This window comes from Odontesthes bonariensis, chromosome 18 (assembly GCF_027942865.1).
Source record: "Odontesthes bonariensis isolate fOdoBon6 chromosome 18, fOdoBon6.hap1, whole genome shotgun sequence".
In the NCBI taxonomy this organism is placed as follows: domain Eukaryota; kingdom Metazoa; phylum Chordata; class Actinopteri; order Atheriniformes; family Atherinopsidae; genus Odontesthes; species Odontesthes bonariensis.
The window spans coordinates 480,378-502,614 of NC_134523.1; the positions used below are offsets into that span (position 1 = coordinate 480,378).

The 22,237-nt window shown below is 40.2% G+C and overlaps 1 protein-coding gene across 1 annotated transcript in view; it reads right to left on the reverse strand.

Moving 5' to 3' along the window:
* Window positions 1-21,894, reverse strand: part of LOC142367256 (four and a half LIM domains protein 3-like) — a 39,624-nt gene extending 17,730 nt beyond the window's left edge. Inside the window, exon 1 of the mRNA XM_075449238.1 lies at window positions 21,809-21,894. The gene's annotated coding sequence lies outside the window, so the exon portion shown is untranslated. The remainder of the gene's footprint in view (window positions 1-21,808) is intronic.
* Between the last annotated feature and the right edge of the window lie 343 nt (window positions 21,895-22,237).

Below are 22,237 nucleotides of genomic sequence, written 5' to 3' on the forward strand. Positions count from 1 at the left end.
ATGTAGTATGCAGTATGCAGTATGTAGTACGTAGTGTGTAGTATGTAGTATGTAGTATGCAGTATGCAGTATGTAGGATGTAGTATGCAGTATGCAGTATGTAGTATGCAGTATGTAGTATGTAGTATGCAGTATGCAGTATGTAGTATGTAGTGTGTAGTATGTAGTATGTAGTATGCAGTATGCAGTATGTAGGATGTAGTATGCAGTATGCAGTATGTAGTATGCAGTATGTAGTATGCAGTATGTAGTATGCAGTATGCAGTATGTAGTGTGTAGTATGTAGTATGCAGTATGCAGTATGTAGGATGTAGTATGCAGTATGCAGTATGTAGTACGTAGTGTGTAGTATGTAGTATGTAGTATGCAGTATGCAGTATGTAGGATGTAGTATGCAGTATGCAGTATGTAGTATGCAGTATGTAGTATGCAGTATGCAGTATGTAGTGTGTAGTATGTAGTATGCAGTATGCAGTATGTAGTATGTAGTGTGTAGTATGTAGTATGCAGTATGCAGTATGCAGTATGTAGGATGTAGTATGCAGTATGTAGTAGGTAGTATGTAGTATGCAGTATGTAGTATGCAGTATGTAGTATGCAGTATGCAGTATGTAGGATGTAGTATGTAGTATGTAGTGTGTAGTATGTAGTATGTAGTATGTAGTATGCAGTATGTAGTATGCAGTATGTAGTATGCAGTATGTAGTATGTAGGATGTAGTATGTAGTGTGTAGTGTGTAGTGTGTAGTATGTAGTATGTAGTATGCAGTATGTAGGATGTAGTATGTAGTATGTAGTGTGTAGTGTGTAGTATGTAGTACGTAGTATGTAGGATGTAGTATGCAGTATGTAGTATGTAGTATGCAGTATGCAGTATGTAGTATGTAGTGTGTAGTATGTAGTATGTAGTATGCAGTATGCAGTATGTAGGATGTAGTATGCAGTATGCAGTATGTAGTATGCAGTATGTAGTATGTAGTATGTAGTATGCAGTATGCAGTATGTAGTGTGTAGTATGTAGTATGCAGTATGCAGTATGTAGGATGTAGTATGCAGTATGCAGTATGTAGTACGTAGTGTGTAGTATGTAGTATGTAGTATGCAGTATGCAGTATGTAGGATGTAGTATGCAGTATGCAGTATGTAGTATGCAGTATGTAGTATGCAGTATGCAGTATGTAGTGTGTAGTATGTAGTATGCAGTATGCAGTATGTAGTATGTAGTGTGTAGTATGTAGTATGCAGTATGCAGTATGCAGTATGTAGGATGTAGTATGCAGTATGTAGTAGGTAGTATGTAGTATGCAGTATGTAGTATGCAGTATGTAGTATGCAGTATGCAGTATGTAGGATGTAGTATGTAGTATGTAGTGTGTAGTATGTAGTATGTAGTATGTAGTATGCAGTATGTAGTATGCAGTATGTAGTATGCAGTATGTAGTATGTAGGATGTAGTATGTAGTGTGTAGTGTGTAGTGTGTAGTATGTAGTATGTAGTATGCAGTATGTAGGATGTAGTATGTAGTATGTAGTGTGTAGTGTGTAGTATGTAGTACGTAGTATGTAGGATGTAGTATGTAGGATGTAGTATGTAGTATGTAGTATGTAGGATGTAGTGTGTAGTGTGTAGTATGTAGGATGTAGTATGTAGGATGTAGTATGTAGGATGTAGTGTGTAGTGTGTAGTATGTAGTATGTAGTATGTAGGATGTAGTATGTAGGATGTAGTATGTAGGATGTAGTGTGTAGTGTGTAGTATGTAGGATGTAGTATGTAGGATGTAGTGTGTAGTATGTAGGATGTAGTATGTAGTATATAGGATGTAGTATGTAGGATGTAGTATGTAGTGTGTAGTATGTAGGATGTAGTATGTAGGATGTAGTATGTAGTATGTAGGATGTAGTGTGTAGTGTATAGTATGTAGTGTGTAGTATGTAGTATGTAGTATGTAGTAGGCGGTTTCGAACACAGCCTTTGTCTATGATCTGCTCCCTCTATGCTGAAGTCAAACTCATTTCAACTTGGCCGCTACATTCTATGGCGACACGTTGACATCCAATCAGAGGGAATGTGGCAGATCTCATCAAATCATTCACCTCAAACAAAACGCCAGATATTCAAGAATGGCTGCCTGAAGCGCTAAAGCGCCAAAATACAACAAATGTCCTCTCAGGAAATTTCAAATATACAGTCCAATTCAAGCCAATTACAATCAAATCCTTTGTAATACAATCAAATTCAATTCAGTCCTGCCTCTTCATGCCTAAACACACAGATCTTCACCTGTTGTGCAACATTAATAAATTGTAAGGGAATATTTTTCTGTTACTGGAAGTCAATTGTACATCTTTTTGTGTTTAATAGGTTAATTTATTCAAATTAGCAGCTGAAATGAGCTCCTATGCTAAGGATTCTTTTTTTAAACTGAACATTAGCTACTCTGTTAGCTCAGAGAACTTTGTTGATTTTTTTTACTTTTTAAAAAAAATTATTTAGATTTTTATGAGCCCCAAAATATTAAAACTTAACCGACTTAAAGAAAAATGGTAATAATTTCCAATTTAATCATTTTTACTGATAAATAATTACTGACCGACTCATGTTAGCTTGAGTAGTAAGTTAGCAGCTAGCTTTCAAACAGCTCTGCTAGCTAGTGAAATGCTAACATTACGGAGCTACCCTACATGCTACGTTAGTCTTTATCGTGGAATTTCATCCTTTATAACGGCTCATTTTGTGAACTAACTTTAAACAAGTGCCTGGTAAATTCAGGTTGTGTATTTTATTTACAGTAAGGGGACTTTTAGGAGGACAAAAAAGAAAAAAATATTTAATAATACTTTGGTAACAGGTGTTGCTTTCACTATTTTGTTTGTTCCACTGATGAAATGTTAGAATAAAAATGAAAAGCTCAATTATTATTATCCATTGCATGATGCAAAATCATATAAAGAAAAGAATAAGTAGCCTTTAAAGTCCTTTAAGTTGCAAAGACAAAAAAACAAAAGTCCAAAAAAGCTGGATTTCCTGTTCTACGAAACCAAAACAAAACATTTTTCCAGGTATGAAAACTCAACGCTTATAATCAAGAAAATAGTTTGGAGTGATGACCAAAGAGTCATGAAGACGGTTGTCTAATGACTCAGGTACAGTTTACAGGTGTTCATTTGGACCACACCCAGAATGCTTCGTCACCGTGCACCTTGATGAGCGTACATGTTGGATTCCTGTCTGTCCTGCTGACAGATTTACGGCTTTGGGGCTGAAGCCAAACGGCATCTGTGTCCAGGGGTGGAGCAGCGATTTTAAATGTTCCAGGGGTGTTACATGAGCGCCACATGAAGCCCAGAGACACGACGCTGAAGTTGGCATCCGATTCACGAATTAAATGTATGGGCATAAAGGGCCATTTCACTGCATTTTTGCATTTTGATCGCCCTAAACTAGATCCTGTATGGAAACTACAATAGTTACACTGCTCAAATCTGGATGGAATTATTCTAAAGAGGGTACAGAGTCTTTAAAACACATTTTATGCTTTGTTAAAACTTTATTTGGTCCTGTACTTTACTCCCCAACATCCTCGTGGTTCCTTATGAGCAGAACCGGAAACCCTGTGAGTCACGAGAGCCGAGACTTTGTGTTTATTTTCCCTGAGGAAGAATGCAGGCGAGTGGCTGAGGTTTACAAACCAGATTATTTCATGATCACACGTCATAAAACTCAGTGGAATACGCACGTAAGTAAGTGTTGAAGCTTTTACAGCCACAACTTATTAATTCAGCTATTATGAAGCAGCCTGGGGGCCTCTTATGGGCCCCCGCCACCTGAATCTGAGTTTTATGGTTTCTAAACTTACAAATTACTGCTTTCTCCTGAGCTGAAACACCCATTTAAAAACAGAAACTGCAGTGGGAGCGAGCATGTCAGTTCTGGTGGAGTTTTTACGCTGGATTAGTGACAGTTTGATGTCATTTCTCTTATTGTTTCTTTAGGTTTTATCCGCAGAGTTCAGCGTTTTGGCCCCTGACTTCCTTTGGGGCTTCATCTTTGAGTTTCCCTCGGGATTAATAAAATATCCATCTATCTTCTGTTGGTCTTTGGGGATTCTGAGTTGGTGGTCCAGACTTTCCATCAGCTAAAAATATTAAACCTGACAAAATTCGGCCCTTTAACACTGCGGACTGAAACAATAAAGCAGCTTTGTGTCGACCACGTTAGTTTGTAAGTGAAGCGTTACCATAAATGCTCCCTGGAACAGTCACCACAGTGTTTGAGTGACGCCCCTTAAAAATACATCCAAATATATCACATGACCAACACTAAACATACAGTAGATAAGACTAAAATATACTCTATATACACACAGGAGATGTAATGCCCTTTAAAAACGCATTAAAACCACCGTCAGGTCTATATAAAACATCCAGTTCTGAATGTGGGAGGCCTGGAGCTGTGATGCATGCTGGGTTATATTATAATAATATTATAATTATAATGCAAAGTCAAAACCCTGTTAAAGAAAGAGTAAAAGAAACATTATTAAATATTCTCAGTCATCTCCTAAATAATTTCAGTGGGAAAAACTGCAAAACGTTTCTATTCAAATCAGTTTAATCATATTTTAAGTCATCTAAAAGGCACTTTAAAGAGAAAGTTTAATACAAGTATTACCATCTTTCAGACGTGCTTCGTTATGAGCCTTGTTTGCATAATTTGGTCATAACTACATCGCTTGAAATTAGCGTTCATTTAATATTAAACACTATGGATTTTATCGTGAGTATTCTGTCTCGTTTTATGCTAATTGTGTCGTTTAGTGACTCATTTATTTCAAGTGTGAAGACACTGCTGAGCTAATCCTACATTTAACCTGTTCTCATGACCTCAGCGCACCGCCTTCAGGCCCTTTGGTGAGTCATCAACACGCCGTTCAAAAGCACGTCGAATGGTTCGTGTCGGGGCAAAAATAACAAGACGGGACGTCGTTTCCTCAGAATAAACAGCGTAACACGAAAAAGTACCAAAAAAAGCCTAAAAATGAAAGCAGCTGCACGTCTTCCTGAGACCAGGCAGGATTTACTGTCCTGTTATACAGCCGTGGCTCAAAGCTGCTCAGCGTTGTTGTTAAGCATTTCCACCAGGTGCATGATGGGAAATAATCTCAGGAAAATCTGGTTGTAATGAGTGTTTTTAAAAATCTTTAGTCTGAGACTTAAAACTCGGTGTCGCTGTCTTTAGATGTTTATGTTTAGGGATAGAGCAGACGCTTTTATCCACATATATACATATATATATATATATATATATATATATAAAAATATATATATTTATATATAATATCTTATAATATGTTTAAAGTTCCTGTGTGAGAGGTCAGACATTAGTTCATGAATGAATTAGCTAATGTTTAAGGAAGTCTGAACCTTTAAAACTGCTCAGCTTCAGCGTCCCGGTCAGAACTTCCCAAATTCCACGTTTGGGAGACACAAAGTGAGTTTTTCCCTCCCAGATTCCCAGAGACCTAACCCAGAGTAATCTAGCTTAGCTGACCAATCAAAACGCTTCAATAATAAACCGTTTTTCCACTCTTTGACAAACTCCCAAAGCAGAAAATAACTGTTTAACTGTTTAACTGGCTCTAAATAAATGTGAAACAAGGAGCCCATCAGTAACCGTGGGTTACAGATTACATCAGAACATTTAAACTGTATAAACTTCCTGGTCCTGGTTCTGATGGAGTTTTTTCTCCCCACAGTCGCCCTGTGTCTCCTTCCTTGTAGCCATGAAACGGTGCTTTTTGTGTCTGGCAGACAGTTAATACAGTGAAATACTGTAGTTCTGCAGGGAAATAAAGTATTTGAACAACTGCTTTACAGACGGTAACGGTTGGAACAGGTAAAGTTTCACCACCTTTCACACTTTATTTCCCCTGCAGCTCAGAACAGTCCTCACATTGTGGGACGTAATGAGAATCCTGACGCTGTGGAGTCGGTCTCAGTTGTTCCAAACTGCTGCAGAAAAGGGAACAACAAGGCTGCTTTCTGCCTTTCATCCTCAGCACAAAGACGCTCAGTCTGGCTTCCTGCAGATCACGAGGCTTCAACAAACCAACCAACACCAACACTTTGTAGTTTGTTGCCTCTGATTAAAGGTCCCGTCAGCTCCAACAGCCTCATATGAGCAGATGCTGAGCTGGCAGAACAGTATCCCACAAAAGTTGGAGACTTTTGCCTGAAACTCCAACATGATGAGTTTCACTAACTGATCACACATAACTACAGCCGGGCAACGATTAAAACCTTTAATCTAATTAATCACATGATTTCCCTGATTAATCACGATTAATCTCATTTGTACGCAGAATCCAAAAATGAATCCAAAAGTAGCGTATAGCCTTTAGCATTTAGCTTTATTTTAAATGTGCTGCCATATGAATGAAAGTGCCATAACATTTGTTGTGCAAACACACTTTTAACATCAGCATCTTTCTGTAGTTTTTATGTAGAAGCCTCGCTCCACTGTCTGTTTCCTTGAATGACTTGCTGCTATCAGTTGTGTGTTTTGCCTTTAAGTGATATTTTAGACTGGAACTACTACGCTGAGAAGACAATTCAACTTGGCAGTGTTTACAGATGACTTTGGTTCTGTCGACTCCGCCGTCTGGAAGAACTTTAACATGAAAATGGCCGAGTAAAAGTTCCGTACCCTTCTCCATGTTTGGTGGATCCGCCGATTACTTTCTTTTCCTGTTCCACAGCAGACAGCAGCAGACTTTTACAAAATAAAAGCCTGTGAGCAGCAGACTTTTACAAAATAAAAGCCTGTGAGCAACAGACTTTTACAAAATAAAAGCCTGTGAGCAGCAGACTTTTACAAAATAAAAGCCTGTGAGCAGCAGACTTTTACAAAATAAAAGCCTGTGAGCAGCAGACTTTTACAAAATAAAAGCCTGTGAGCAGCAGACTTTTACAGAATAAAAGCCTGTGAGCAGCAGACTTTTACAAAATAAAAGCCTGTGAGCAACAGACTTTTACAAAATAAAAGCCTGTGAGGAACAGACTTTTACAAAATAAAAGCCTGTGAGCAACAGACTTTTACAATAACAAAATAAATAATAAAACAGGGGTGGTCCGTGGCGTAGTGGGTTCAGCTGGCCCCGGTTCGAGTCCCACATCGGACGGCCCTGTGCTGCATGTTGTTCCCCCTCTCTCTGCCCCCTGCTTCCTGTCTCTCTGAACTTTCCATTAAAGGCACAAAAGCCCCAAAAAATTATATTAAAAAAATTTAAAAACTGCGTTAATGCGCAATAAAATTTTTATTGGCGTTAAATAATAACGAGTTAACTCACCCAGCCCTACACATCACCTGTGTTGACACCTTTTTTAGTTCCTCTGCCACCTTCAGTCACACAAATCAACCAACACCGAGTTAAGATCTCATGAAAATAAATCGCTTTAAATATATATATTCTGGCACATTCAGGATTTTGGTCATTTAGATATTAAAACATACTTTCCCTAACAAACTCAGTAACTAAATCAGTAACTAAATCAGTATTATTGGATAGTAATGACACATAACCGGCTCCACTGACATCACATCGGTTTAGAAGGTCGTGCACGTGTCCGGCTTTGTTTGTTCATCCAGGAAGACGATGCGAACTGCAGCTGCTGCCGTCCACCCACATAAAAACAGCTCTCTGTTAAATCTTTCACCACGTCTGACACTTTGAACCCGGCGACCTGCAGCAGGAGCTCACAGGCTTCCACAGATGGTCTGCAGAGGTGGCTAGTTACCAGTTATATTTACTCGAGTAAGTAAGAAAACATTATACTTCTAGGAGTAGTTTTAAATCTCTATACTTTTTACTTTTCCTTGAGTAGATGTGTGCAGCAGAAACTGTCCTCTTACTCCGCTACATTAGGCTACAATGAGCTGGTTACTTTTGTTCTTACCTCTTTGGTATTCTACGCCTCATTATTTTTATCCCCCCGCGTACGCCTCATTTTAATGTTTTATTCTGACAGAGAGAGAGACTTCCGCCAAAGGCTCTACCACCTGACTGTGTTCCACCAATCAGACGCAGCCGTGCAGTCTGGTCACGTGACCGTACTCGATCTCAGCGGCGGGACGGGTTAGCTTTAGCATTAGCAGTCGTAGCAAACAAACAAAGAAACAGATGAAAAATGTCAGAACCAACGGTGGGAAATGAAGACGCAGACGAGGCCTCATACTGAAAGCATGTTTACCTTACAAAGAGTGAGAAACAGCAGCTACATTATGTGTCTTCTGTGGCAACCAAAACAAACGCACATTTCAGCAGAAACTCAACATCTAACCTGAGGAAACATGTAGCGCTAAGTTTCCTAAACTCGTTTTTCCCCCATGGATAGATGAATGTTTGTTTTTTAGGTTACATATGGGTTACATATGTTTTAAACATTTCCTAAGTCTCCTTTATTTTTTATTGAAGTACTTTAATTTACCTGGATTATTTTGATTTAAGCTATTTTGTAATTAATTCATTCATTTTAATTTATTTGATCAATTGGATGAACTCTAATTGGCCTAAAGATGATTATTTAGTATGTTTGTCTGTCTGATTGAATGCTTGTGTTAACAAATAAATCAGACGGTACTCAACAGTTACTCAGTACTCGAGTAGTTTTTTCACAGAGCACTTTTTTACTCTTACTCAGGTAATTATTTGGATGACTACTTTTTACTTTTACTTGAGTATAATTTTTGGCTGCTCTGCCCACCTCTGGTCGTGTGAAACTGACCATCTTTCCAAAGACAGTTTTCAGCGTCAGAATGAAATCTTTCGTCTTTTTTAATGAAAACGATGATGTTCGGGGGCGCCTTCTGTGTTCTAATGTTAGACGTGGCCACTGAGATGTCACCCGTTCATTTGGTGAGATCAGAACTCTAATTTAACCCTTTAAGACAGCGGCGTCAATTCAGCCAAAGCTAAGCTAAGGTAAAGGTCACTATAGTCACATGACTACAGTATCAATAAATCAATATACAATAATCACCACAAAAGCCTGCTACGTAGCTTATCTGTGTGCAAATGCAGTCTCACTCACACCCGCTAACATAACAATGGACACGTCTCCGTCTCCCTGTTAGCATTAGCATTAGCATTAGCATTAGCTTCGTTAACAGCCAGAATCCCGCCTTCTCTCCCTGGGCCTCCTTCCTCACCGCTGGGGCAACATTGGACTCCTTTCTTTGGTGATAAATAAATCTAAAGTTTTCTGCTTTCTTTTCATATTTTACATTAATTAGCAAACAACAAATCCCGCTAATAACATCAGCTTTGACCTCCAGGCTCCGTCATCTCGTGGGAGGGAGGGGGGGCTGGGAGATACCACATTTCAAAAGGGGAGATGATACTTAGATCAATTGATTATATTGTTCAGAATTAATTGACACAGAGTAATTCCATAAATTAATTTATCGAACATTTCCATTTTCCCCTGGAGTTGGACTCGCCGTGGTCAGCCTCTTATGGGGAATTTATTGATCGGACTGTCACAGATACAAGTACATTTCAGAATGCCCGGAAATTCCCTTTGACCTCAGTTTGTGCCAACCCTTTATTCCATTCTGTATCATTCAATGCGTACGTGGCTCAAACCCCTCCCTCTCAGGCGCCTGGCTTTCGCCATTATCGTAAACAAGCTCATTCTAACCTTAAAGAATATTCATATGAACCGAACAACAAAGCACACGATGTAATTAGGCCATGTCATTCCCACATAGTCCCCCCTGAAATCACTTATCAGGGATTTAATAAAGAAATAATCTAAAAAAAAGAAAATCATCACACATAATTAACATAATTAGCACAAAATTATTCTAATAATTCTACATTCTAAATCAAGGGGAACATATTGAATAAATGAAAATCACGTTAAACGATACTGAATTCAACAATCATTTAAATCTTTAACATCGCCATCACACCTGTCCACTGTTCGCAGGAGCGAAAAACCCGCCGGCTGCTACTTTCCTAACTCATGTTCTTATTCTTGGGAAAACTCTCCTACGGCCCCCCCCCACTCGGCGACCGACCACTTAATTACTCTTTCAGTACCAAAGGTCGCACTCCGAACAGTTGCCTGACACAACTGGCCATGGACATATGAGTGATTAGTTCTGATTGATAATAAACATAGAATGAACAGCTGCCAAACCCAATTGACGCCCATTCTTTAGGAACATTTGTATCAACATCTGCTTTAAAATGTGCTCGTGTTGCAGTAAAAGTGGACAGAATGATTGAACAGATCTTAAAGAAGTGCGCCTGTGAAGTCTCTTAACATCGGGTTAGTTTTGGCTCAGCACTTGTTGCACTTGGACTGCGCTCTCAGGCAAATAAACATGAACTGGTGTGGAACACGGAGAATCACCGTCCAACACAAACACACATGTAAACATACTTTCCCATCGGCTGCCAACCGGTTTGAGTTCTGGAAGGTCCAGTTCGTGTCCCGGGTGTTACTGGACCAAATGTTTGTTAACTGGGACGCTGCTGCGCCTGCTGTCTCTGTTTCTGATCTGCTGCTGGATTTATTTTTATTCTGGGAATTATCTTTGTGCTGGAGAGCTTCAGAGGGGCCGAGGGCCGAGTCCATGCAAGTTACTGTCGTCAGTAGGGATGGGAATAGATGAGATTTTTACGATTCCAATTCCATTTTCAATTCTGCTTAACGATTCGGTTCTTTGTCGGTTCCCTTATGGATTCTCATTTGGAGAAAAAGGACAACAAACCGGTCGATCAGCATCAACTTTGTTTAGTTTAGAAGTAACACGAGTCGTGACCTCACAAACCCAACAACGGTGAGGTCCACATTGGTCTATCCTGGCCTGGGTAATTTAACTCTTCCTGCTCTGGTGAAAGGAGAAGCTGGAGGTAGAGGTGAACTGGGGGTAGTACCACCAGCCTCTGGCTCTGAGCCAGTCAGGCTCTGTCTCTCATGATTTCATCTAAATGTAATGCCTGAGAAGGCATTCATTTAACCTTAACCGTTACTAACAGCAGCTTTTACAATCAGGCAAATGGTGCTAACATGATAGGCAGTGTTAGTTAGTTAGTTAGTTACCTGCAGTGTTAGCCGAGGACATGCTAACGCTGCTAACGTTGCTGGGTGCAGATTCACCAACGTTAGTCCGGAGCAGATCGAAAACGCGACATTCATTCATAGTTATTGCATGTTGGTAGTATTTCCTCCCTTTGGTGAAATATTCACTTTGCAAGTTGCCCTGTTGTCGTCTTTTTTAGGGATGTGTAACCAAACTTTCGAGCGTTTGTACCGCTTGGGCGCCATGTTTACTGTTGGCTGCTGGCTGCGCTGGACTCGCCACGCAACGCTGCGTGGTGACGTCATTCGCGCCCACTGGACTCGATAAGGGAATCGTTTGCAAAACCGCCAAACGATTCCAAGGAATTTAAACGCTGGGAACCGTATTTCGATTCCCATCCCTACCGACAACCCTGCATCCTGCGCAGTCATGCAATAAAAAGTTGCGTTTTAGGCTCAAATCATCCAAAAATCTGTGGTTCAGAAGGAAGAGCGGGCGTCTGCCCATCAGAAGGTTGCAGGTTTGAGTCCCAGCTCCACATGTTGAAGTGTTCTTTGACAAGAACATCATCAGAAGTCTTTAGTCTTGTTTTATGCAAATTAACCCTCCTGTTGTCCTGTGGGTCCAAAGTGAGCCACCACCATGTTTATCTGTAGAAAAAATACCTTAAACTATCTTTTTCCAACTTGAAATGTTCTGACTGTTCCTAAAGGGACCCCATCATTAGAAAAAGTCACTTTATTTTTGTTTATGTTTCCATGTGGGCTGTACACCACTAGGGTACAAACATTTTTGACCCGTGAATTATAAAAACATTTAAACTCCAGAAAAAAGTTCACTGTTTTTTTCCCTTTCAATATAATTAATTCAGAAGTAATTACTACACATTTATATAATAGCAATAATAAATGTAACCAGCTGCCAGTTTGGGAGGCGGAGCCTTCAGTTATCAGGCCCCTCTCTGTGGAACCAGCTGCCAGTTTGGGAGGCAGAGCCTTCAGTTATCAGGCCCCTCTCTGTGGAACCAGCTGCCAGTTTGGGAGGCAGAGCCTTCAGTTATCAGGCCCCTCTCTGTGGAACCAGCTGCCGGTTTGGGAGGCAGAGCCTTCAGTTATCAGGCCCCTCTCTGTGGAACCAGCTGCCAGTTTGGGAGGCAGAGCCTTCAGTTATCAGGCCCCTCTCTGTAGAACCAGCTGCCAGTTTGGGAGGCAGAGCCTTCAGTTATCAGGCCCCTCTCTGTGGAACCAGCTGCCAGTTTGGGAGGCAGAGCCTTCAGTTATCAGGCCCCTCTCTGTGGAACCAGCTGCCAGTTTGGGAGGCAGAGCCTTCAGTTATCAGGCCCCTCTCTGTAGAACCAGCTGCCAGTTTGGGAGGCAGAGCCTTCAGTTATCAGGCCCCTCTCTGTGGAACCAGCTGCCAGTTTGGGAGGCAGAGCCTTCAGTTATCAGGCCCCTCTCTGTGGAACCAGCTGCCAGTTTGGGAGGCGGAGCCTTCAGTTATCAGGCCCCTCTCTGTGGAACCAGCTGCCAGTTTGGGAGGCAGAGCCTTCAGTTATCAGGCCCCTCTCTGTGGAACCAGCTGCCAGTTTGGGAGGCAGAGCCCTCAGTTATCAGGCCCCTCTCTGTGGAACCAGTGCAATCTGTTGGTTTCCTTAGCAGGAAATTGTTTTTGAATTGGCTCTATATGAATGAATATGATTATTTTGAAAATAATTATGATTACAATGAATTCTAATTGGCTTGAATAGTTATTATTATTATTATTATTATATATTATTTAAGTGCCTTGAGATGAGGATGATTTTTTGTAATTTGGCGCTATTTAAATCAAACTGAATTGAATTGAATTAAAACCACAGATCCTGTTTTAAACAGGATGCACTGCAGGATTAATGTGGAAATGCTCCGCTGACTCCTGCTTTCACCCGTGATGCGTCCTCCAGATCATAAAAACATCTGTTTGACACAATAACAAGACAAAAAGCTCGATTTCAACGACACTATATTTAAAGTTGCCTCTGTGCAGAATCCCGCCGCTTCCTCGTGTTTACACTCTTTCTGCCAACTGGCTGCTTTCTAAGAGCGGAATCAATGAGTTCATCTCTTTCTCAGCAGAAAGAGCAAAAAGTTTTCCCCAAAATGTCCGAGTCCTCCCCTGAAACGGGTCCAGATCTGCCCAGCAGCAACAGGAAATGGAAAAGACAGCAACGTGCGTGCGACTGACTCGTGATGAGACGCCGTCAGGAGGGTTTTACGACCGTCGTCTTTAACCCCTTAACGCCTGAATTTATATAGCTGTATATAAAAAAATGTTTTGTGTGTCTTTTAGCCTTTAACCTTGTAGCACCCACAGTTGCAGATATGCAACAAGCTTTTTATTTATTTACATTATTTATTTACATTATATTTTTATTTATATTTTTATTTACATTACATTATTTGATTTTTTAAGTTTACATACATTATTTACATTCATGTGTAATATTTTTTTACATTACATTTTATGTAAAAATGGGTGGGAATAAACCAATATTTTTGTTTATTTTTGTTTATTGGCAGTTGTTATTGGCAACTGTGGGTGCTACAAGGTTAAATAGATGGTAAATAATGCTGAGATTATTCATTTCAATTTTGCACAAAAAATAAATAGAAATTTTGGTATGTTGCTTATTTGCAACACCAGGCATAATGGTCAATAATAAGATAACAACAACACAGTAATATAACAGTGAAAAAACAATGTTTTTTTATTCACCCTTTTTTTTTCTTTTACATATTTATTTATATAAAGGTTCCTGGGTCCGTAGTGAATATGGACTAACCGGCATTGGGGGAATAAAGATGCTATCTCAGCTGGTTGATTGAGTCAAACAGTTTGTAGCATATATGCAACAATAGGCGTTAAGGGTTAAAAACCAGCTCCCATTCGCTGTTTTTATTTGTGTGAGACTCATCTGTAAAAACTGAGTCCAACCCAGGAATCTCTCAGGAATGCGGCCGTGGTTGAAACGTGGCATAATCGTGTGGTTCCAACGCTAAAAAGGCTTTTCTCCTTTGCCCCTTATTTTCTAAGAAAAAAAGCCACAAAAGTCAGGAATTCCTTTCTGTGTGAACAACAACACATGTGCGACTGTTTCAGTGGAAGCAGAAACGAACGCGAGGAAGACGTGATGGAAACTGTGAGCAGCACCAGGGCGTGCGGGGGGGGGGGGTTAATGATCTGAAGTCATATCGCTGGAACGCCACATGACTGACGGGCTTGTTAACGTGGACCAGACTCGTGTGTGAAACATGTTTGCATGTATCAGTGACTCCTGCGTCTGAGCCAACTCCAGCCTCAGGGGACAGTTTCCTCAAAGGCCTCCTTGTTCTCCTTCTCATAAGTCCCACATCAAAAGCAGTATCAGTTATTTATCTGGGCCCAAATAACTTCCACCGGGTCCCCGGACCGAAGACGGAACAGAGCGGAGATCCTGTTTCATGTGAAGTTCAGTCAGAGTTACAGGAGGCTCAGAAGGACAAACTTTAATCTGTTTAATCCTAAACATAATCAGTTTTAGGCAACCTAACCTGGTCAATATATGAAGTCAAAGCTCATAATTAAAAAACAAAACACTAAAACTAGGGCTGGGCAACGATTAAAAATGTTTAATCTAATTAATCACATGATTTCCCTGATTAATCACGATTAATCTCATTTGTACGCAGATTCCCAAAATGAATCCAAAAGTAGCGTATAGCTTTTAGCATTTAGCTTTATTTTAAATGTGCTGCCATATGAATGAAAGTGCCATAACATTTGTTGTGCAAACACACTTTTAACATCAGCATCTTTCTGTAGTTTTTATGTAGAAGCCTCGCTCCACTGTCTGTTTCCTTGAATGACTTGCTGCTATCAGTTGTGTGTTTTGCCTTTAAGTGATATTTTAGACTGGAACTACTACGCTGAGAAGACAATTCAACTTGGCAGTGTTTACAGATGACTTTGGTTCTGTCGACTCCGCCGTCTGGAAGAACTTTAACATGAAAATGGCCGAGTAAAAGTTCCGTACCCTTCTCCATGTTTGGTGGATCCGCCGATTACTTTCTTTTCCTGTTCCACAGCAGACAGCAGCAGACTTTTACAGAATAAAAGCCTGTGAGCAACAGACTTTTACAAAATAAAAGCCTGTGAGCGACAGACTTTTACAAAATAAAAGCCTGTGAGCAGCAGACTTTTACAAAATAAAAGCCTGTGAGCAACAGACTTTTACAAAATAAAAGCCTGTGAGCAGCAGACTTTTACAAAATAAAAGCCTGTGAGCAACAGACTTTTAAAAAATAAAAGCCTGTGAGCAACAGACTTTTACAAAATAAAAGCCTGTGAGCAGCAGACTTTTACAAAATAAAAGTTTGTGACCAGCAGACTTTTACAAAATAAAAGCCTGTGACCAGCAGACTTTTACAAAATAAAAGCCTGTGAGAAACAGACTTTTACAAAATAAAAGCCTGTGACCAGCAGACTTTTACAAAATAAAAGCCTGTGACCAGCAGACTTTTACAAAATAAAAGCCTGTGAGCAGCAGACTTTTACAAAATAAAAGCCTGTGACCAGCAGACTTTTACAAAATAAAAGCCTGTGACCAGCAGACTTTTACAAAATAAAAGCCTGTAAGCAACAGACTTTTACAATAATAAAACAGGGGTGCTGCGTGTTGTTACCCCTCTCTCTGCCCCCTGCTTCCTGTCTCTCTGAACTTTCCATTAAAGGCACAAAAGCCCCAAACATTTTTCTTTTATTGTTTTCAATTGTTCGATTGTGTTTGTTCTTAAAGCTGCTGATAGGATTACAGCTCTTAATGTTATCGGGCAGCGACACGGTCTCCGGTTGAAGAAATTCTTCCTGGATTTGATGAATTCCTCTGAGTTAAAGTTAATAAAGTGACGCAGCAGAGGAGGGGCTCGGCTGTTTTAGATTTAAAACATAAGACACGTTTTTAAAAATAGTTTTCAAATTCTTAAAATTCTCCAGAATCTCATCGCAGAGATGTTTTTGTTCATGAGCTTAAATGGAGACTCCAGTGGTTCGGTTTCCCCGGCTTCTCCCCAGCATGTGGGTACAGTGTGACGTCTGTGAGAGAATGCATGAAGTATGCAGTATGCAATATGCAGTATGTAGTATGCAGTATGCAGTATGTAGTATGCAGTATGTAGTATGCAGTATGTAGTATGCAGTATGCTGTATGTAGTATGCAGTATGTAGTATGCAGTATGCAGTATGTAGTATGCAGTATGTAGTATGCAGTATGCAGTATGCAGTATGCAGTATGTAGTATGTAGTATGCAGTATGTAGTATGCAGTATGCAGTATGTAGTATGCAGTATGTAGTATGCAGTATGTAGTATGTAGTATGCAGTATGTAGTATGCAGTATGTAGTATGCAGTATGCAGTATGTAGTATGCAGTATGCAGTATGCAGTATGTAGTATGCAGTATGTAGTATGAAGTATGCAGTATGTAGTATGCAGTATGCAGTATGCAGTATGCAGTATGCAATATGCAGTATGTAGTATGCAGTATGCAGCAAGGCAGGAATTTCACGAGGGCCACGAGGGCCATGGCCCTCGTGCCCTCCCACTTTGGCCTTGTGCCCTTGAAAATTATATCTGCCATAAGGCCACAGTGGCCTTGATGCCCTCTCTGACTAAGTTTTGCGGTTTAGCAGTCTGCCTCTTTTCTGACACGGCTTCAATGATCAATGAGCATCTGGTGGAGAAAAAAAAAAATCAGCGGTGCGCTTAATTCGAGCCTGGAATACACCGCTCGGACGGTCTATGATGACAGTTGACATCAGTCTATCTCCGCCCACCCCCTCACGCGTCCGTGTGCATAGCCAGCTGATTCTCCGCTCAAGAAAAGGCTGAGGTGAGGTAAGGTTTTGTGATGATCCTGTTTGCCGTTAAGTTTTTCATTTGTCCAGCTTTAAGTGTAATTTTATGGATAACATTACTATTTCTTGCTCGTATGGTAATACATAATTATAATATTTTGAAGTGTTTTTGTTACTACTTGGATAAGTTACGTTGCAGTTAGCTAACAGCTAGGCAGTTAGCGCTGTGTTGTTAGCTGTCAAAGACTTCTGTGCAGACTAGGTTCGTTTGCTGCTCGTTTATCCAGGGCTCTAAATTAACACCCGCCAAATGCGGGTGAAAGTTATTTTTGGCGTGTATTAAAAAAAACTCACTTGCCGGCTTGGCCGATGATAAATGAGGAACTTTACCATCTATTTCGCGGGACGCGCGAGCGCAGTTTCTATGGGAACGCATAGAAACCGCCGAGGCTGCCGTACTAGGGGAGTGGGTCACTCTGGTTTGGAAATACAATAGACGCCGGTGTTCAGTCGATTTCTCCTACTTGTCGAGAATTACTACTTTGTGCATGCGCCGAGCCGATTTTCTAAGTTTCGTTTTCACGCCAATAATGTTTTGCGACCCTGCGTCTGATTATTTTCTCTTTTGGAAGACATGCAAAGTAATAAAACACTTAGGCCTATCGTATTAACAAGCAGTTAGCTTATGCACAAATGGGGTGTCATTCACCATTTGATTTTTGTATTTGGGACACTTCTGTCTTTATTTAGGTGACTCTGCTCCATCATTGTGAATGAATGCATTGAGAAGGGGGAGCATTATTTGACAGCATGTTATTGGTACAAATACAGACGCAAACACTAACAAAATGTGGCGATGGTTGGGACAGCCGGCCGCGAAGAGAAAAGATATGCCTGCCAAAGGAGGGGAGGAGGATGATATTTTGAATATATTGAATCTGGCATGGTGACAGCTTGCGCACACGCCGGCCACACTTTGTGAGAAAAGGGAAAAATGGAACTGATTTAGATGGATCCGAAGACAGTTCAGAGAGCTTGGACGATGTTTAAGCATTTCACAGTATCCATAATTCCATAATTAGTCTCTGCACATAGTTTTGTGTTTAATTTTGTGCATTATCTGCACTAAAACATGATTAGAAAGTTGTTAAATATTTCCATTTTTGTAGATTCAGGGTTCACATGAATATAAATCAGTTTTAAAGTTATTTTTTTATGTACAAAAAATGTGACCCTGAATAGTATGCGAGGGTTGAGGAGTAATGAAATGTTAGAATAAGTTTTGTATGTACATAAGTTTAATTGCAATTTGGTCCATTGAATGCTTAATAAGTGTATATATAAAAGTATTGTAAATGCATATACAATCGTAGTCACTTCATATCATATGTTAAATCATTGTTTTAATTTATGGCCTTGGTGCCCTGGCTTTTGGCCTTTGTGCCCTTAAAAAATTGACAACTCAAAAGGCCAAGTGGCCTTGCCCCTAAAATGACGAAATTCCAGGCCTGGTATGCAGTATGTAGTATGCAGTATGTAGTATGCAGTATGTAGTATGCAGTATGTAGTATGTAGTATGCAGTATGCAGTATGTAGTATGCAGTATGCAGTATGTAGTATGCAGTATGTAGTATGCAGTATGTAGTATGCAGTATGTAGTATGCAGTATGCAGTATGTAGTATGCAGTATGCAGTATGCAGTATGCAGTATGTAGTATGCAGTATGTAGTATGCAGTATGCAGTATGCAGTATGTAGTATGCAGTATGTAGTATGCAGTATGCAGTATGCAGTATGCAGTATGCAGTATGTAGTATGCAGTATGCAGTATGCAGTATGCAGTATGCAGTATGTAGCATGCAGTATGCAGTATGCAGTATGTAGTATGCAGTATGCAGTATGCAGTATGTAGTATGTAGTATGCAGTATGCAGTATGTAGTATGTAGTATGCAGTATGTAGCATGCAGTATGCAGTATGCAGTATGCAGTATGTAGTATGCAGTATGCAGTATGCAGTATGTAGTATGCAGTATGTAGTATGCTGTTTCGAACACAGCAAAAGTCCACTGAACATTTCACGTTAGCATCTTAATGGATCTGTAGGCATGTTAGCTGAGAAGCTAGCAGAGAACACGTCAGATTACTCGAGTAATCGATGGAATAATTGACAGAATACTCAAATAACTAATGGTTTGCTGCAGAGTTTAGTCTGATCTCCCAAACTGATCCGGAAACAGTCGGCAGGACAGAATCTGTGGATCTCAGTGATCAGTAGGTAAGAAAGTTCATTAGCTTCATCGTTAGCTTAGCAGGATTTCACAGGTTTTACTGTCCTTAAAAGACATCTGAGGAACATTAACGTTATCCATCATTCTGCTGAAGAAGACTTTTACTGGGAAAATGTTTCCTTAGGTCATGAATAAAGTTTGAACTGGACTTTTAAAGTGATGGGGGATATTTGTTGTGATTCGATGCTGAAACAAAGTGAAATATTTGCTTTTAGTCACGAAACTCCAAACTGCCCAACGAAGGACGTGAGAAGAGCTGAAAATACTGATATTTTTAAGCTAAAATGGTTTCATTCAGTCTGGTTTTTGCACATTATTTATTATTTTGTCTCTTTATTCACATCACTGATCATAACTGAATCATTTCACACAGCATCTGATTTACCTTTCATTATTTTAACCACTGCCTGCTGCCGCCTGCCGACAGCCGCGCCTGTTACGGTCTTTGCTGCTCGCTCTGCACAGCAGGCAGTGATACGAAGGGAGAGAAAATAGGGCCAAGAGATTGTGAGCTCTGGCTTTTTCCTGGAGAACCATTTTGTGATGCAAATGTATTACTCTGTTGAACGCATATTGTTTTGAGAAGCAAAACGCTTTATTTTTTAAACCCCAGCCAACTAGCCGGACTACCTTCATCAACACCAAAACGAGGCTGGAACTCTGCTCACAGGACGCAGCAGGGGGTAAGAAGATGTTCAGAAATGATGCTGCTGATATGGGATGTCATACAGTCAGAAGAGGCGAACTGTCCCTTTAATGTATGACTGTTGGAGCTGCTCTGAGCAACAGTCTCTGAGCTGTGAACATACACCAGAACCATCAGCACACGCCTGCAGATCTATCTCTGAGGGAGATCATTGATGTAAAGCCTAAACAACAGGGGCCCGAACACAGAACCTTGGGGAACACCGACCAGACAAAACGCTGCTAACTTTCACACGCTGTGACTGTCAGGGAGGTTTGTAGAAATCATGCCAGAGTTTGAGATGAAAACATTGTGGGAACGCATCAAATCCTCAAATCTGAGACAGACGCGGCACAGCTGATGGTTCCTCCATCTTTCCTGAAGCTCAGGACATTTTCCACAGAGGAGACAAGACGATGGGAGGAAACATGTTTGAGTGTTCGACCATGAAACGAAAACGCTTCATATTCCTCAACAACCAATGAGCTCCAACACACAGCTCACTCTGCACTTTGGTTTACTTCATTTACATGTTGAGCAAATAAATCTGATCCCAGAATCTTCTTTTATTTTCCTTTCCTTTCCTTTCCCTTCCTCTTGTTTCCTTTCTTTCCCTTTCCTTTCATTTCCTTTCCTTTCCTTTCTTTTCCTTTCCTTTCCTTTCCTTTTGTTTCCTTTCCCTTCCTCTTGTTTCCTTTCCTTACTACTGAATTTCACTGAGTGAAATTTTCAGACCTTTTAAAAGAGACAAAAAGAAGTTTTTAATAAGGAGGAGCTCCACCAGCTGTAAACTTTCTGTTAAAACAACCAACAGTTTAACACCATCAGGAACATGAGCTGCTGAAACACCGACTCTGTGCTGGTTCATCACGTTTCCTGGTCCCACAGAGTTTATTAAAAAAGACCTCAAACCGGAGCCGATAGTTCATCTAAACTCATCCACCAAACACTTAAAAACATTCTGCTGTCATAATTCTGTTTCGCTTTGTTCTATTAATCTAATTTATTCTTGTTCTTTTGGGACACGTTTTAAATGAATAAACTTTAACACATAAAACCGCTTCTGTGGCTTTCAGAGGGATTTATCACAACCTGGCAACCACAGATAACCTCAACACTGGCTTCTAATTGATCAGTGATCAATCATCATTAAACTTTTGCGGAAGTTTTTAACTCATATGTGCAGCTGCAGCTTTTAACCTGGACTGAACGAGGCTTCAGGTTTTTTCTTAAAGCAGGTTTTTTTTTTTATACTTTATTTGCAACAAAACAGAATAACGACATATAAATGTGTACATAACGTCAACAAAAAAAAAAAAGCCAGCCAAGGGGAGCATAAGGATAAGAATAATAATAAGAGAATAACAGTCACAAAACTCTTGCAAAAAGAAAACTACTGAGCAAACTGACATATGTGCCAAAAAAAACAAACAAATAAAACAAAGATTTAGGACAACAGTTCGTCCATAATCCCAAGTTGGGAACAAGCCCATATTGTTGTTTTTGCTTTATGATTAGTTGAAGGTTTAATTGTGAGCAAGTATTGCTTTAATTCAATAAAAAAAACATAGAAATGTGGTTTTCTATTCAAAAACTTGCATTTGTGTATGTGAAATTTAGCTTTGATAATTAATAAATGAATAAAGAAAACCTTCGGATTCATTTTGCCACTTAGTTGAAACCCAAACAGGACATGTTCTTAAAGCAGGTGAAACGGCTTCAGGTGAGCACGTGTGTGCGCATGCGCAGCGCGGAACACCTGCTTCATTTCAGTATAAAACTGTAAATGTATAAATGTATGATTCCTGGTAAAAAGCGGAACCTCTCATCCTCTCATCCAGATGTGGATTATGTCAGTAAGAGTGAACATACCTGTGCACGCGCATCCGCAGCCTCTGGAGACGCTCACGCGCTGCTGTGTGGACAGTTTAATCCTCCGCGGTGAGTTTCCACTGAATGAAGCGTCTGCGGTGCGCGAGAGGAGCCCGTGGAGCGGAGCACCGCCTCCTCAGCACCGCCTCCTCAGCACCGCCCTCCTCCTCCTCCTCCGCCTCCATCCGGACACACTGCTCACAGACTGCCTCACGTGGTGAAACCGCTTCATGATCCCTTTAAATGGAAAATAATTCAATTGAATTGAATTATTTAATTGTGGAACAATCTGCCTCTCCGCGTCAGACAGGCTTCCTCTCTGTCTGTTTTTAAATCTTAAAACATCTCTTCTCCCTGGCTTTTCGCACGATGTGAGATGTTGAAATGTGAAATTGATATTTTTAGTATTATTATTGTTTTAAATTATAT